The sequence below is a fragment of the Callospermophilus lateralis genome (genome assembly GCF_048772815.1).
Source record: "Callospermophilus lateralis isolate mCalLat2 chromosome 5 unlocalized genomic scaffold, mCalLat2.hap1 SUPER_5_unloc_1, whole genome shotgun sequence".
Taxonomy (NCBI): Eukaryota; Metazoa; Chordata; class Mammalia; order Rodentia; family Sciuridae; genus Callospermophilus; species Callospermophilus lateralis.
In genome coordinates, this window is record NW_027510147.1 from 230,436 (window position 1) to 247,508 (window position 17,073).

Sequence of the window (17,073 nt, forward strand, 5' to 3'; positions counted from 1 at the left end):
TGAAGCACCTGTAAGGTGATCCATGCCAGGAACCTCCAAAGAAATGCAACAAAGCCACAGTGGACTATCCACTCCACCCAAGGCGTGGCTGTCAGCCAAAGAACAAAGGAGAAGTGCTGGCAAAGGTGAGGAGCAGAGAGGCCTGGCCCCTGCTGCTGGGAATTGGCACAGTCCCAGCACTGAGGGCAACAGCTTGGAGCTGGGCTGTGCATTCTACCCAGAAATGCCCCCTGCTCCAGTCCTCTTACCTCAGGACACACACGTGAAAGAGGAGAACTCTGAGCAGGAAGAGGAACCCGCATTCTCACGCACATTGCTACGTCCCTCACCATGGTGCAGACAGAGATGTCTGCTGCCCAATGAAGGGCTGCAGGAAACGCGGTTACACCTCAGAGCTGCGTGTTCAGCTTCCAGAACAAGGACACCGTGCCATTATGACCACAGGCACACTCCTGAGGACACTGTGCCAAGTGGAGCGGCTGACACAGGCAGACCCACACCGCATGAGAGCATGGTGTGACGAGGAGCTGGGGAAGAGCAAGTCAGGGACTGAAGGATCGATGGGATCTCTGTCCTGTGAGATCAACAATCTGAGATCTAATGGCTAACAGAGCTGTACAGTACCTAGAGGCTTGCTAAGGGGAAGGTCTTGTGCTAAGCATCCTCAAAACACACACACACACACACACACACACACAGGGTGATAATAATAACAAAAGCAAGATGGTAGTAGGAGACACTGGAGGAAGGTCGAGATTAGTTCCTTGATGGTAAGACAATGTCACAGGTGCATGCTAGTTCCCAAACTCCTCCACATGTGTCCTTTAAAATGCATGCAACTTTAAAAATGTTTGTCATGGGGCTGGGGATGTGGCTCAAGTGGTAGCGTGCTAGCCTGGCATGCACGCGGCACTGGGTTCAATCCTCAGCACCACATAAAATAAAGATGTTGTGTCTGCCAAAAACTAAAAAATAAATATTAAAAAAATTATCTCCCTCTCTCTCTTAAAAAAATGTTTGTCATACCTCAATGCTATCTTCCAAAAATATCTGAATAACTGAAAAAATAAAGATAAGAAACAGGGATCAAAATGGTCACCCAGTGTGATCATTTCAAGAAAACTCTAAGACTCTACATCAAGCCTTCCTATAGGCAGCTCCAAGCACATCATACTTTTCTACCATCATGTCCTTCAAGAGTTCTGTGATCTAAGACGTCTTCAACAGGCTTGTGTGTTTATTTTCTAGTCTTCAAACCCCTTAGTATTTGAAAAATAAGCCTGGGCATCCAAAGGAGTTGGAAAACAGTACTGATCCTCACAAATAGGTTTATATCAGTGCTTTCAGAACCAGATGTGGCAGAGGAAATAGTTGAGCTCTCCTGCTCAGTTCACATCATTGCAGAATAGCCCAATGTTCCTTCTCTGATGAGGAAAGTACCCTCTATAAAGTAGATCAATTCCTAATATCCTGTGAGTGGCAACTGAGTAGAATGTCAGTGGTGGGAGATGAAGGGATCAAAGGACATTCATCCCATGCTGAAAGATTTCCAGGGACCAGGACAGCTGAAGAGTTTTTCCCTGGCTGAGGGAAAAGCCACTGCCCCTGGGTAAGCAGATGTATCCTAGACACGACCTCCTGCTGTGCACCCTGGGTGACAGCAGAGGCAGATGCACCCTTCATCTGGGTCTCCAGGGGTGTCACTCTGGGTGGCCTTCCTCCTATCTCCTTTCTTGCAGACAAATCCAGGCTTCAGTGGGTGGCTGGAGAAACAGGGTAGAAGCAAATACTACTTTCCTAGAGCTCCCAGCCCCAGGTTGTGTCCCTGAAAGTCATGGGGAACCAGAGATGGGAACAGGGAAGGCTGTTTTGGGCCCTTCAGGGAGAGCAGCAGATTTCCAGAGTGGGATCTCTGCTGGGGTCTGAGACCCGGAGCCCAGGTAGGAGCACTGCATCCCCCAGGCAGTGTTCTGGGGCCACTTCCCTTCTCATTATCTTCCAAGCTACTCTGCCCAGAAAGTTCAGACAAGTTGGACAGGAGGAAGGAAGCCTTCAAGGCTTGGAGCAGTGGGGGAGAGCAGACCTTTCATGGAGGAGCTGCACTGTGCTGAGAGTTAGCTGAGCCCCTGAGAGCTCCCAGGCCTGGAGACTAAGGTGATGGGACCAGGAGGTCTGCTCAGCACACACACAGGGAGAGGCATGGCCCGGGAGCCTTGGGGGCTCCTCACTCAGCATGCAGAGGCCCTTCTAGGGCCTGAGATGCCTGAGATGCCAGGATTTGTAATCTCTCCTATGAAGTGCCCACCACACTGCACCAAAATAGGGGGCTGGTGTTTCAGAATTCAGAGGCCATCTTAAATCTTCCGCCAAACTGTATTCTGAATTTGATGACATAATAGAAGAATTCCTAGAGTTGGAGCTTCAAAACGCACCACTTCTGCATGCCTGTTAAGGGACCATAGCAAGATGTGACTCAGCCAAAAAAAGAGGAAAAACCAAGAGGAAGACAGCAGATGGGATTCTACACAGGAAACCCCGAAGGAACCTCAGAGTGATGGATGGTGAGAGGGCGGGGGAGAGTTCCATGAATTCCCAGAACCAGTCATGGGAGGAACTGGAAAGCATATCTTGGAAAAATAAGTCGTTGATAGACATTGAAAGAACTACTGGGAATATGCAAATGAGAAAACCAGGGCAGGTGCCAGCTTAGGGAACTGAAGAGTCCCCCAGACTGCCTGTGGGGTCAGCACCTCCCAGCAGCAGTGAAGGGCACGGGGTGGCCAGGATGACCCCCAAACTAGGGCTGGTCTGACCCGATGTTGGGATGAACTTCCACTGAAGGTGGATGAGGGAGGGAAGCAGAAGGAGAGGATGTGGGGTCCACAATGTGACAGGGAAGGTCAGAAGCCACAGCCCAGAGTCAACAGAGAGGATTGAGGAGGATCAGGGGGAGGAATTCTGACCTTGGCCTAAAGTTTCCAGTATTGTGTGCTTTTAAAATATTGATCACCGAAAAGCAAACTTCGAATGAAAGCCATGCTGTGCAGTTAGGGTGAGCTGTGCAGTTAGGGTGAGCTGTGCAGTTAGGGTGAGCAGGTACCTGCAGGCCTTTGGAGCCAGGAAATGAACTGGATTCCTTATCCCCATGGAAAGATCATGAGTAAATTCACGGGAACAGCAGGTTTCTCCAGGTGCCCTCCAGTGGATGGAGGTGAATCTTAATTATAGACAAGGTACATTTGGTGAATTATCAATTTCTAAAGGTCTCATTTATAAAATGAGACAAATGTCACAGGGCAGAGATAATTCATAAACACTCATTCAAAAATTTTAGGGCACCAAAAAGTAATTCTCCTATTATTAGATCTTATTATTAGGTGGTATATAAAAAGAAATATAAAAATATAATATATATGTATAATGTTTATCTCCTCCATAGGAGGTAATTTGTTTCTATTTATTTTGTCTGTGTCTCTGTGAGCATATTCACTCACTTTTTAGGACAAGTCCTAAAGAGATTTTACTAGGAAAAGTATGCATATTACAAGGTCTTTGTATGTAATTTTTTTTTTCTTTTGTACTGGGGACTGAACCCAGGGGCACTGAGCTACATTCCAGTCCTTTTTATTTATTTGAAGTTGCTGAGGCTGGCTCCAACCTCCAACCTCCTGCCTTGGTCTCCCAGTCCCTGGGATTGCAGGCATGGCATGCATCTTTCTCCTTAATGCTAGAATGTTTCATAATTTGAACTAATTGAAAAAAAAATGATCTCCAGCCAAGACTGGAATATTTTCTTTTACTTAGTGAAATTCTACTAATGTTGGAAATACTGTCATGTGATAATACTTAAACTGAGCAGTTTTAAGATGAAAGAGAAATTCATACATTTAGTAGTTTTTTTAAAGAATAATAAACATATTCTTATTGCAATGTCCCATTTGCTTTCTAGTGTTTTAGTAGAAAATATTTTCTGAGGTAGAGGGCTAAGCTACTATTTTAGAGTCTAAAATTATCTGTTTTAGTTTTTGAGAAGTTATGTCTGTGTATTGTTCAACAAGATGGTTCTCAATAAAATCATTGAGATGTACAGACATTTCACACCCACACTGATATCTTTCATTTATGGGAACGCATGCTGGTGTCAAGCAATATGTTGTTTGGCCGGTGTGTGTGTCTTCTCTTGGATCAGTTTCCATATTGGAAACATTTTTAATCATAACAGCTCAAACCCAAGCACTTATCAAACAGGAGACCAGCTCTGTGGGCAACAGGGGAACAATGCAGGGCCCCTGCTGTGCTCCCTCCTTTCCAGCCAGGACCAAACACAACAGGGATAATATGAGAAATGAATTCCTAAGAAAGGAGGAAACTAAAGACTAACAAGGACCTGCCTTAGGTGGGGGCAGTGGGGCCCTTGGGTCTTAGAGCTTGTCCTCAGGTTTGTTGGCCTCGTGCCTTTGCATATACCTTGATTCTCATCACCTTTCCCCACAACACTTGTAAAACACTAGAACTTCAAGACAGACGCCAGCTCAGTGTGTTAGAGGATGCACTATGTGTTGCACACACTGGGGCTCCCTCCTTCCCAAACACACAGGGCCAAACACAACAGGGAATAACAGGAGAGGTCAAAGCATAACAAAGGGTGAACACAGAGACTCTGACAATGGCCTGCACTATGGGAACTGAGCTCTCAACCCAGGTTTGTCAGCAGGCGGCCACTGTCCCCAGGAGCACCTGCACTCAGGGCTCAGCTTTAGAGAAGGTGCAAACAAACTTGAGCACATCACAGAAACCACCTAAGACACAGCTTCTACAGTACCTCCATTAAAAACCAGCTTTAGGTGACTGGATCATTTGATCCTCACAAAGGAAAGAGAAAAGCACAGTTGTCAACAGACTGAATTCAGAAGCACCTGGGCTTCAGCTCCAGCAAAGGGGCATGAGCTGGGCTCAGGGGCACCTGAGGAGGAGGGGCCCTGACCCAGGCACCAGGGAAAGGAAAGGGCAGCTGTGCCCTTTGTCACTCACCTGCGCCTGGCCAGGGAAGCAGGAGGCAGAGCAGGAGGGACCTGAGGCTCTTGCTCCAGGGCTGCATCCTGGGGGATCTCAGTCCTCTGTCCTCCCAGGAGTTGTCCTGGGTCAAGTCCTTCCTCTGGTTCACTGCAATTCACGCTCTTCCTGAAACACTTTGAACAGGATCCCTGGACAGAAAACTGGTTGTGAGAAACCCACAGCAGGGCATGTGGAAGCAGGGGAGGGGCCACTTGCTGCACCTTTACAGCCTCAAAGTCCAATAGCTAAAGAAGGAGTTCAATGCAGGGTCAGCCACCACAGGGTGACACCAGCCTCTAGGACACAAGGAGAGCTCCAACCCACACTCTCCTTATTTTAGATTCCAGACTTGGTTTTCTGAGTAGAGTCAACCCTGTTCATTCACTCTTAAGTGATGGTCACATAATCACACTAGTTGTCACTAGAAAAAGACAACATAAAACCACACCAGGCTTATTAGAGTGGAAAAAGGAAAACCAACAGGTTCCATGAGTGATCTGAGAAGATGGCCTTCCTGTGCATTGTGGGAGGTGGGGGGACACAGAAATCTAGCCCTACTGGAGAAAATGGTGGCTTCCTGTCATCAGTCACCTGCTGTGTGACCCAGGCAGAGAAATGACTCCTGTCCACATGAAAATGTGTGTGCACACAATCCAATTTTAGTCATAGGAGACAAAATTTAGAAGCAAGTCCAACATTCTCCAAGTAGTGGGGAAAGGGCATGAGGTATCACTCTGGGGCAAACAGAAGGGAATATTCATTCACAGAGGAAGGTACATCAGCAGGGTCTGTGCTGGGAGGAGCCAGGCTGCAGAGGCTGCATGCTGGAGGCACTCCCATGGCGCTCTAAGAAGGCAACAGCAGAGCCAGCTCTGGGGTTCTGGTTCCCAGAGTTCAGTTCCTGGAGGAGGGGGCAGAGGAAGGGCTGAGTCACCAGGGACAGCACTGGAGCTCCCTGGGGGAGAGGAGCAGTTTTACATCCTGATGGGGGTGGGTCTACAAATCCATGTGCATGTCAAAGTTCAGACTTGGGCCTTGCTGATGCCTCTATATTTATAAAAAGATTGTTAATACAAAGGACAGAATAAAAAGCTTGAAGCAAAACAAGCAAACAACAACAACAAAAGGACACTAAGAATTAGGAGAATCTGCCTTTCTTCTCTGATCACTTCAGTTCCCATGAAGGTTCTGGCCCCAGCATATTTAGGGTTCTTGCAAGAACAAGATTCTTTATGATGAGATACAACATTGAACCTGGGTAGATGAAAAGCAGAAGTCTTACTTACAGTTTGAAGAAGAGCAAGCTGCCAGGCAGGGCCACTAAGGGAAACAGGCTAGGCTCTGGGAAGCATCTGAAGCAGGGCTGCTGGGCTGGTACTGGCCAGGGTTCTCTGCACCCTATGGATTGGCTGATTTAAATAATTCTCCAGGCCCTGGCCACAGGGCTGCCCCTCCTTGTGGTTTTGTCTCAGGGTGATAGGCAGGTACATGGAGGCCCTGAGTGAGAGTTTGATAAGGAAAGGAGTTGGGGTGTGGACTTAATCGGCTGCTCAAGGAGAGGAAGCCATGGGCCTCTAGCCAGAGCCTCCAACTGGTACAGACAGCAGATGTTTTTATTTTTATTTTGTTTTTTTAGTTGAATATGTTTATTATAAAGCAGGTGAAAGCCCCTTTTTCAGCAGGGTAAGATAATAGGAGGGTTTTTCATTTGTACCAGGGGTTAAACCCAGGGCACTTTACCACTGATCCACATCCCCAACCACATTTTAAATTTTATGTAGAGACAAGGTCTCTATGAGTTGCTTCTGGCAATTCACAATCCTCTTCCTCCGCCTACTGAGCACTGGGATTTCAAGGTGTGCATCACCAAGTTCATCAGTTTTAGTTTTTAAAATAATTTTATAGAGAACAATTTAGTTTGTCGTAGAATTCAAGTAGCATGCACATTTTGACCCAAATCTTGACCCTTCAGAAATCTATCTTGTGATGATCCACAATATGAACACTTTTTTACTAAAGCAATTTCTCTCTAGGCTTTTAGCCTAAAGAAGAAATTAGACAAGTACCCAGACATGTACAGAAGATTCCCATTATAATATTATTTGTCAATGAAAATAACTGGAAATTGGGTATGTCAAATATCCTTTAAATATTTATTTTAATAAATTCTTATTTAGTCATCAATGGGACACTTTTAGACATTAAAATTATGTTATATAACTGTATTTTGAAATAGTTAAGTATAACAGTGTAAACAAATCCATAATATGTCATTAAAGAAAGTTATATATATATATATATATATATATATATATATATATATATATAATACTCTTTCCTTTTTTTAAGTAAATAAGAAGCAAGTGATATGGTATGATTTCATGGGTATGCACAATAGAAAAATAACTATAAATGTAAAAGACAACTGTTCATAGTAATTTTCTCAGGCTAGTGGAATTTCTAAATTATTTTTGGTATTAATTTATTGCTGCATGGAAGATACATTCATTTTACAATCACAATTAAACTAATGAATAATTTACTTTTGGTAAAAATGCTTCTTAAGTAGATTATCCCAATTCTCTTACATATATATTTTAACTTCAACTACACCTTTCAATGAGAACTTTCTGCTAATTACAGGGTGTTTCACTTTGGTGAAAGAGGAAAAAAGTGTTATTGTTGTTGTTTTACTTGATTTTTATCATTCTTTTAACATGTTCTTGAACTCATTTATACTTTTAAACATTTTTATTTATTTCTCTACTCAGAATTTTTGTGAAGTTTTGACTTATCAGGCTTAATCTGCAAGCTAGATTTTGTTTAAATTTACTACTTTGGCAATTTATAGGTGGATTCATATCACTAATTTTAATGGCCCTTCATTTCATACCATGGATATCATCTCTGAGTAAGAGGTAAGCCACCAACTCAACCACAGATGACCAGACTGGCACTCTGACAGGTCATCTGTGCTAAGTGGGATCTTGATTTCTTAAAAACATTTCCAGTAGGAGCATCATCATTGACTTAGGTCATCGTCTGGCTGGTTTATGGGTTCTGTCTTGGCACATCAGTCCAGTCTGATGGGATCATCGTGAATGTTTCCCTCAAATGCCTGGCTTTCTGGTGAGAAACTCTCCACCAAGTTGGTCTTAGAAATGCTGGCATCCCCTGCATGTAATTTGTCTTTCTCTGCCTCCAACAAGTGGGCATTCTGTTTCCTGGGCTTCCTGGCTTCCCCTTTAGGCTGTGACTAAGGGAGGTGCAGCAGGCACACATGCAGATGGAGCAGCTTCCTGCATGCCATTTATAGACCTCTCCTTTGGGCTTTCATTTGTTCATAGAAATTTTCATGTATTGGTCCTGGATTATATTATACTGAAGACATAAATTGGTGTGCCTTCAGTATAATTTTCCTCAACCCTGGGAATGTAGTCCTTGGAGTATCTGTGCATTTTATCTTGTTGTCGCTTTTTTACATAGTGGAAGATATTGAAGTTTAATAAAGTAACCAGGGCCAATCCAAGGAAGAAAGGAATCCCCAGAGATAAAAAAAAAAAGTGCATCCAGAGTTTCTTGAAAGGCATGCTGTACAATATCCCTGAGCAGGAAAGAGTGGATTCTTCAGGCAGAAGCCATGTTAGTGTTGCTTCTTCGTGTCTAGACACTGGTTCTGAATGTGGTTACTTGAGGCATTTGAGTGGTATTCATAGCAGAGGAGCCTTTTAGAGAGTGGTATTCATAGCAGAGGAGCCTTTTAGAGAGTCGGCTACAAGGTGCCCCAAGTAGCAAAGGAAACGTTGGTCATGAGAAATGTGAAAGTGAGAATAAGAGGAAGGGGCTGGAGGAAAGGGTCTCTGTGGGCCAGCTGCAGCCCAGTGCCCTCACTTCCATAGTAATGTGCAAGAAAACACACCTGAAGCTCTGGGGTCTCCAATGATATCTTGGTAGACTTAGAAACTTTGCTTAAACTGTTTTTTTTTTTTTTTCAATAACAGTGATATCATGGTGTATTCTTTTGGTCAATATGGTAGATGTGGTAACTTAGTTGTTTTGTCACACACATATGAAGTGCAGTGGTATTTATGTCATTAAGGAGAAGGTGACTGTGTTCATGGTTGGAGGAACAGGAGAAGAGATCAAGGGGGAGATCTGGAGGGATGCAGGGAAAAGACCACATGATGGAACCAAAGGACCCAATCTTAGAGGGCTGGGTAGTGGAGGGCCTGCCCAGGGTGAAGAGAGGGAGCATGCTGCAGACAGATTTTAATTCATAGGACCTTCCCTGCCCTCTGGTGTTCTTGGATGCTGTCACTCTCTGTTTCATGAAGTGCAGCATCTGGGCTGAGGGTGGGGCTTCTGCACCAACCTGGGGTCACCCGCTCACTGGCCAATTAGTCCTTGGCTTTTCACCTGCCTAATGGTTGAACTGGGAAGGTCCACCAATGAGTGTTCAGACTGAAGGGATAACTCTGGTGAAGGTTGGTGGCATGTGGCTCTCAGCACTCATGTGGATTTTGGGAAATGATGGCTACTTGGAGGGTTCGGGCCTCCTGGCTGTCAATCAAAGCACCCAGACGAGGATTAATAAGGTGGAATGTGAGCAGAGGGGTGTGCAGCTGCCCTTGCCATGCATTGCTGCCTGACTTCCACCAGAATCACCATTTGTGGGAGGTTAGGGTTGGATTCTGGGATATGGAATTGAACTCCTTGTTGTCTGCAATGTAAATTGGTATTTTCTCAGTGGATTTTCTGTCTCCTGACTTGGTGACCCACATTGTCTGTGGAAATGCCCCAGGAAAACTAATTTCAATTCCATGGAGAGATCAGAGAAAGGGCCAGATAAGATACCCACCACTTATAACTAAATACCGAGAAAGGTTGTTAAGTGGTGACACCGTAGGCTCAAATGGACCCCACTAGGAGGGTGGGGACCTGGCTTATGGGTAAGGCTGTGAGGAATATGGACCAGAAGAGTGTGAGCCTGTGGACTGGCCTCCTCAGGAGAGGCAGACAGGAAGGAATATAGAAGGGACAGGGGGTACATTTCAGGTCCACAGGGAGAGAGTTCATGTACACACCAAGGCCTCACAGGAAAGCCTAGGAAAGGGAGATGGGAAGGAATTTGAAAGCCTAGTTGAGGTGAGAGTCAGCCAGGAGCTTGTTATAAGGGAGGTGCTGACCAGGGGTGAGACAGACACCCATTTAGGGCTGCACTTGTCCTTATATAGCCCACACATTCTTCCAGCTGTTTGAGACCCAGCAGGGGAATGGAGGTACTGCTGAGTGGTGTTTGTAAGGGCTCAGGACTGTGTGATTGGAGAAACAAGATATGTGTCTTAGGAATTGTCAGTAATGTCCACAAATCTGAAGGGCAGGGAGTGTCCTGCAAAGCTTGACCTTGTGTTCTTGGTATCTGCAGAAACATGGAAGACCTTGGGTTATACTTTGACACTCTGAGAGGAAAGAGATTCCCAGAGCACACTGTCCTAAAGCAGAAGGCCCTTAAGAAACAGCTCAACATGAATGTGATTACAGGGACAGTTGTTGACCAGGAGATCCAGTGCTCATATATCTGTAAAAGCATGGATAAACGTGGTGGCCTTAGCAACTCATCCTTCATCAAGGGCATCCTGGGTACAGGGTGAAAGGGAGCAGATTCCCGACCTTCGCTACTTCAGATGTGTGGCAGTGTCACACACACAGCCTGCGCTTTCTCTTTGACAGTCATTCCTTTCCTACAGAGGGGCTCCCTGGGTGGGGCGAGGGGTTAGGAAAGGTGACCTGAGCCAGCATCATGGTATCCTTCTCGACATAAAACAGGGAGGATCACTCATTCCGCAGGACAGGAGGCCCGTGGTTGACCCACTTTGTAATCAGGTGTCTCAGGTGGGCTGAGACTCTGAGCCTATGTTTCTATGAACCAAAGCATGATGGGTGGCTGAGTACTGAGGGGCCTCAAGTAAGTGTGTGTGGCGGCCGAGGAGGTGGACTATCTGGAGATGCCTGCTGTGGAGACAGCACTGACTAGGATACATTAGTGAGATCCATGATAGCAAAGTATTTGCTGGTTGCCGCTGGACTTCATAATGTAATATAATTAATCACTGACCTTTTGCAGATTTCAGGCAATTGTTGGCTCTTACCAAGGTGCAGTAAGAATAGTCCCCTGCTCATTAATCAGGTATTATGTACAATGAATTTTAGTTCTTAAAGTCCCAGTTCTAACTTACATGGACGGATCAGCTACTTTAACTGGGGTCTGCTAGATCTCAAGGTCAAGCAAGGTTGCGAGTACCCAGGACCTGGTTTAGTTTTCATGTATTATTACTGCATTGGAGCAGCTGAGCCCACAGTAGGCTATTGTAGGGCCAGGGTGTCCTAACTGTGGGAAGCTGCAGGGCTGCAGGTACAGTAAGACGAACCCATTTCCCTTCACGCCTCTCTCGGCTGTTTCTCTAGGATTATTAGAGCTCTGTGTTCAGTTCAGCAGGGTCTGCAAGTACAACCACCAGTTCAACCCCAGTACTAATTCTGACCATGAAACTCCATGAACTACTCATTTTAACAAATGCTGATCTCAGTTCTGAACCTACGTTACAGAGCACAAAGGCTACCAGGGTCCTTTTATTTCTTTACAAATTCTTTTAACAACTTTTGAATATTCTGCTGGGTCAAGCTAGGAATTGCTAATTTCTGTAGGTATGTGTTTACTCCCCTGTATTTTGGGCTCCTTTGTTGTTATGATCTAGCTGCCACATCTCTGTCTTTGGGGTTCAGTGTGCACATGATGGCTCTGTGTGCCCTCTGGGTGACTACAGGAAGGAGAGCATTGTAAGAAGGGTGGCCTTTCCTTCATTGGATTCAATACAGTTTAATGGTGGCTCAGAACTAGTGACAGATGGACAAAAGGGAAACTATTGTCAGTTACAGCTGCAAAGCAGAGAAGGCTGCCGGCAAGGTCTGCTGGGAAGCGGGTCGCTGCCAGGAAGGGAGCAGGGACAGGAGGAAAGGGCTACTTACTGCAGATGAGCTTAGTTGGATTTCCTGGGCTCCCAGGCAGAGGGCTATCGCTGGTTGTCTGCTGCCTGGCCCTGGGACAACCAGGGCTCATACAGTGGCCAGGAGTCTGTCTTGGAAAAGGTGATCCTATCCAAACTGTCTTTTCTTCATTTTGTTTATAATCCTTAGAGTTTTAATTAAAACACATTAATTGAATTAATTGTAAAAACATATTAATCGTATTCTTTAAAAACTTATCGTGAAAATTTTGTTTTAATGAATAAAGCACCCTGGAATGGAAAAATTCCTTTATGCTTTTCAGGTTTTTCATTTTAAATTCTAATTCATGATATCATTTTGAGACCTTTGAAACAGGACATTCATGTGAATATCCTGAGAACATTTATTTTTTCTATAATTTTTTTGCATTTTTTATACTCAAAATGTAATGAGTATATAAAATAAATGTGTTTGTGTTGATTGGTTAACTTCAGAAATATCTACCTATGTGTGTGTTTAGTCACTGACTGCCTTAAACATCTCTCATTTTAGACCACTACATTTTCTGCCATCTGGATCTGGGATTATTCTGGACACCACAATTGCTGAGCTCACTCTGCAGATTGTATCACATTCTGGGATGGGAAACTGCTCATTGCAGGGAATGTCGGCTGCGATTCCATATTACCAGGTCGATGCAGGCAGAGGTCTCTCTCCCCATAATCGTGAGGAGCAGAGCAATAAGCCAATTCCCACACCAGTTTCCCACACATTTCCCTGTGGCCTATTCCAGAACTCAAGCCTTCAAGACAGGGCAGCTGCAGAGATCATCTCAGGGCCACGCTGGCTCCCTCTGCTCTTAGCAGCATGCCTGCTTGCAGGGTGGACAGCAGGCAGCAGGTCGGCCAGGGAGCAGCCAGTCTGCACAGGGGACCAGACAGCTTCCCCAGCCAGCACATCAGAAGCCTTCCGGTCTCCGCATAGAAGATGGTTTAGTACGATTCAATTTTCTTTTATTCTGGCTGTTGACCAGAAAGAGTTGGCCTGAGAGAATATTCTGATTGAATTGACCTAATTAGAAAAGGTGGTTAATGTTAATCTAAACAGCTCGGCAATGTTTCTCCTCAGTGCCGGCTACAGGGAAATAAAATGGTCATTTTGAGCACATTTTCTGGAACATAGGCACAGAGAGGATTTATATCAAAGGCTTGATTTTTATTTCAGAATTTGGGCTCAAGGATATACCATATTTTGAAACAATTAATTATACAACTTCAATGTAATGGATAAAATGGGGTCAACTACACTGAAATCAAGGAACAACTACTTGAAAATATTAAAGTTTTTTTTTTCAGTTTTTTTATGAGCCAGAAGTTTAAAAGAAAGGAAGAAAAATAACAGAGAGATAAATAAGATATTTCTAATTTACCACTTCATTGTAATATTTAATATGGAGATTATGAGCTATAGTATCATTGATCAATACAAATTAGAGTTGAGTCTATGACTATGAGCTTATAATTACACACACACACACACACACATATATATGCATTTTGGGTACCTTAGAAAAATGTTTTTGACATTCTTAATATTGAGAGCAGAAACAATTATAAAATGAGAAATACATCACTTTATAAAATGAGAAATACATCTCTTCACCCTCTGGTAAGTCCTGAAGATACTCTCTTCGGGTGGTTGGTTTTAAGAGTGCCCAGGGCCTGTGGAGTTCTTGGGGAGACAGGACACTTGTGCTTGGAAGAAAAGTTTGTTTATGCAATTATCAGGTAATCCAACTGGATTGCACTGGGCTTAACTGGCTTTATTTCCTAACCAGGAAGAAGAGGCAGGACCCTTTGGTGTGAATGGCTAGAGTAAGTGAGAAAAGTCAACATTTCACTAATCCTTCATAATTCAACCATGCTTCTGCAAGAGGAAGTAGGCTGTATTCACTTAGCTGCCTGACTGATTGTTGTGCTTTCATAAAATAGGCTAACTCAGGAGCAAACCACCATGTACAAGTGTTTAAGTATAATTATCAGAGGTCTACATTATCAAGCCATGCAATCAGATCATATTTTACTTTGAACTTAGTCACAATTAATTCAATTAGTATTTATCACAAGATCTATTTCAGATGAACCTAAATATTAAATAGGTGGGTGAGAGTATGAACAGGTGTGTGTGAGGGGTCAGCATGGAACAATACACCTCCCTCTGTGCAGAACTAGCACATAGAGGTATGTGTGGACATACCTATGTTATACATATGTGCAAACACTCACATGCAGATAGTATATATATAAAGGTATTGACTCTTAATTTTTATAACACATAACAAGTAAGCAAAAACTTCATTTGAACATGTATTTTCTAAAAATAGATGCTAGAATTTAGTCTCTTAAGCAAGCATGAATTTTTTAAACAAGTGTGAGATATTTTATTGGATCCTAAGTTATTGAACTCTTCCACCACTGATAGTCACAAGAGTTACTTTCAGCTGTTCCTTATTGTAGACTAATTTGCCTTAAGTTCACCATGTGCACCTGTTGGTATTCATGTGAAAATTTTTATACCAGTATTGTGCATTTATTCTTTTTATGCCTATATATTAGAGGTTTAATCAGCCTCTAAAATTTGTAGCCAATATGACATGAGTTTTGTATTGTGATATAATCATCAACCCTCAACAGTCTTGATATTTGTTCAACTAAAAAGGATCTGATATTGTGTAGTAAGAAGTTAAAATTTATACAGAAGTGATGATAATAATGAGGACTTACACATCATGAGTCCTAGTTGTTACACATTTCTTACATTAATAAACACAATCTTTTCTTCACTAAGAGCAAATACATAAGAACATTTTGAAGCCATTCTGTAATAATTAAAATCTGTAGGATTTCCATGTGGACTAGTGTCCCTGCATCTTCACAGACTGATGGCTTCACACGAATGGTGTCCATCCAAGGAAATGAGAGCCCAGAAGCCTCTTTCTATGCTTCAGGGTCACCTTTTATACATGCTATATTAACTTGTATTATCAGTCCAGAATCTTGTGTTTTAGCATACATCTTAAAAATATGGTAATCAAGGTACTGGGAATCCAGGTAACACCCTGGAGGTCAGAAGCCAGCCATTACAGTGCCTCTTTGCAACGGTAGGGGAAAGCAATAAGGATGCAGTGCAGACTCTGTGGCTAGTGGCCACACTGGACATTCACAGCTGAATTCAAACAAAATTAAAGAGAAATAAGAGCTCCCACCTTGACGGAGCCAGCTTTGCTCCCGTGCTTGCTGCCCCGTGTTGATGCTGGCTGCCATGGTGAATGTGACAGGAGAAGCTAAAGAGACAGAGCACCTCACCTGGGCACAGCCTCCTGCAGCAAGAGGAAAGCACTAGACCCAGGAGCTTCACACACCAAACAGTCTCAAACATGGTAAGCAATGTTTACAGCACTCAGCAATGTGGTAAGCCACGTTTACAAACACCAGGACAGGAAATCACAAGTAGAAGTGACCTGACTGGTGCAGCCTGGAGTCTGTCTGTCTGGGCAATATTTAGCAGCCTTCTGCCTGGGATTGGCTGAGGCTCAGTTGCTTAGCTATAAGGGTAGACTCTCATTAGTAGGGTACACTTGGCTAGCACCTGAAGCCTGGTTTAGTTCTCCACATAGAAGGTCCTTTGGACCATCTCATCATTCACATACAGGGGCTATCACAGGTCCATTCACTCCAATTCAACATGTCCCTGCTTTTGGTCAAACCCTCCAATCTTGATGGATTGATCAAAACTCTGAACATAGGCAGTGATACCATCTTCTGCCACCATCACAATATGTGCTCTGTGCCATTGTATACTGCATACATGTAACTTGCTTTTGACTTTAACAGAGGCTTTCAGGTATGGGTGTGCCTGGAGTCTCAGAGGAGATCTTGGATTAGGTCTTTGTGCAACACTGGAGCTGTTAAAACTGTGGGACTCATGGATATGGACTAAATGCATTTTGCATTGTGAGATGAAAATGAGTTTTTGGAGCCAGGTGCAGTGGTGCATGCCTATAATCACAGCAGTTCAGGAGGCGGAGGCAGGAAGATTATGAGTTCAGCAATTCAGTGCTAAGCAATGCAGTGAGACCCTGTCTATAATAAAATACAAAATAGGGCTAAGGATGTTAATCAGTGGTCCAGTGCCCCTGAGTTCAATTTCTGGTACTCCCCTCCTCAAAAAATTTTAAAAAATGAGCTTTTGGGGGCCAAGGCAGAATGTTCTAGTTTAAATATGAAGTGTCCTCCAAGAGCTTCTTTGTGAATGCAGGAATATTTCACAAATGGAGTGATTAGATTGAGAGTGTAACCTAATCATTTCATGTTGGTTGGAATAAACTCACTGGGTGGTCATTGTAGACTTTGCATGATGAGAGGAGGAAGGGCACTGGGTCATGCCTGATAGGGTTCATTTCCCTGTACTTTTTGTACCTCTCTGCTTCCTGGCAGCCACTAGTGAAAATAGCAGTAATATCAGAGCAGGTCACAAAGAGAGCTTCTGCCCTAACTGCTTACTGCACACAGCAAAGAAAAACCTCGGCAGGCAGAAGGTTCTGACAGACCTGCAGTCAGTGCCTGGTTCACCTTACAACTCACACTCAATAGACCACATGAGAAATGTGACTAAGTGTCGAGATGTTGATACATAAAAGAATCAAGTCTCCTAGTGCATTCCCAGAGTGGGCATGGGAGGAGCGGGCTTAGCTGTCAGCACACTGTGCTCCTGAATTGCTGGCAGGGTGCAGTAAGTACCCTGCTACACAGCTGTGAATGTCCCCACTGGTGATTTTAAATTTCCCTGCTGGGTGAGGTTAAGAGCCCTGGTCCTTCCAGTCCTTCTGGGGGCCTGTTTGCCCAGGACTGCGGCTCATACAGTGGTGGGTTGTCACCGTCCTGTTTTCATGGACTTGTGGAGAGCTGCGTGGGTTAAGACCTGTATGATACGACACCCACACGATTTCCAGTT

At 44.0% G+C, this 17,073-nt stretch overlaps 1 pseudogene; it reads right to left on the reverse strand.

Annotated features, from left to right (window-relative positions):
• Window positions 1-8,128: 8,128 nt before the first annotated feature.
• On the reverse strand, window positions 8,129-15,383 carry LOC143400295 (T-cell receptor-associated transmembrane adapter 1 pseudogene; annotated as a pseudogene).
• Between the last annotated feature and the right edge of the window lie 1,690 nt (window positions 15,384-17,073).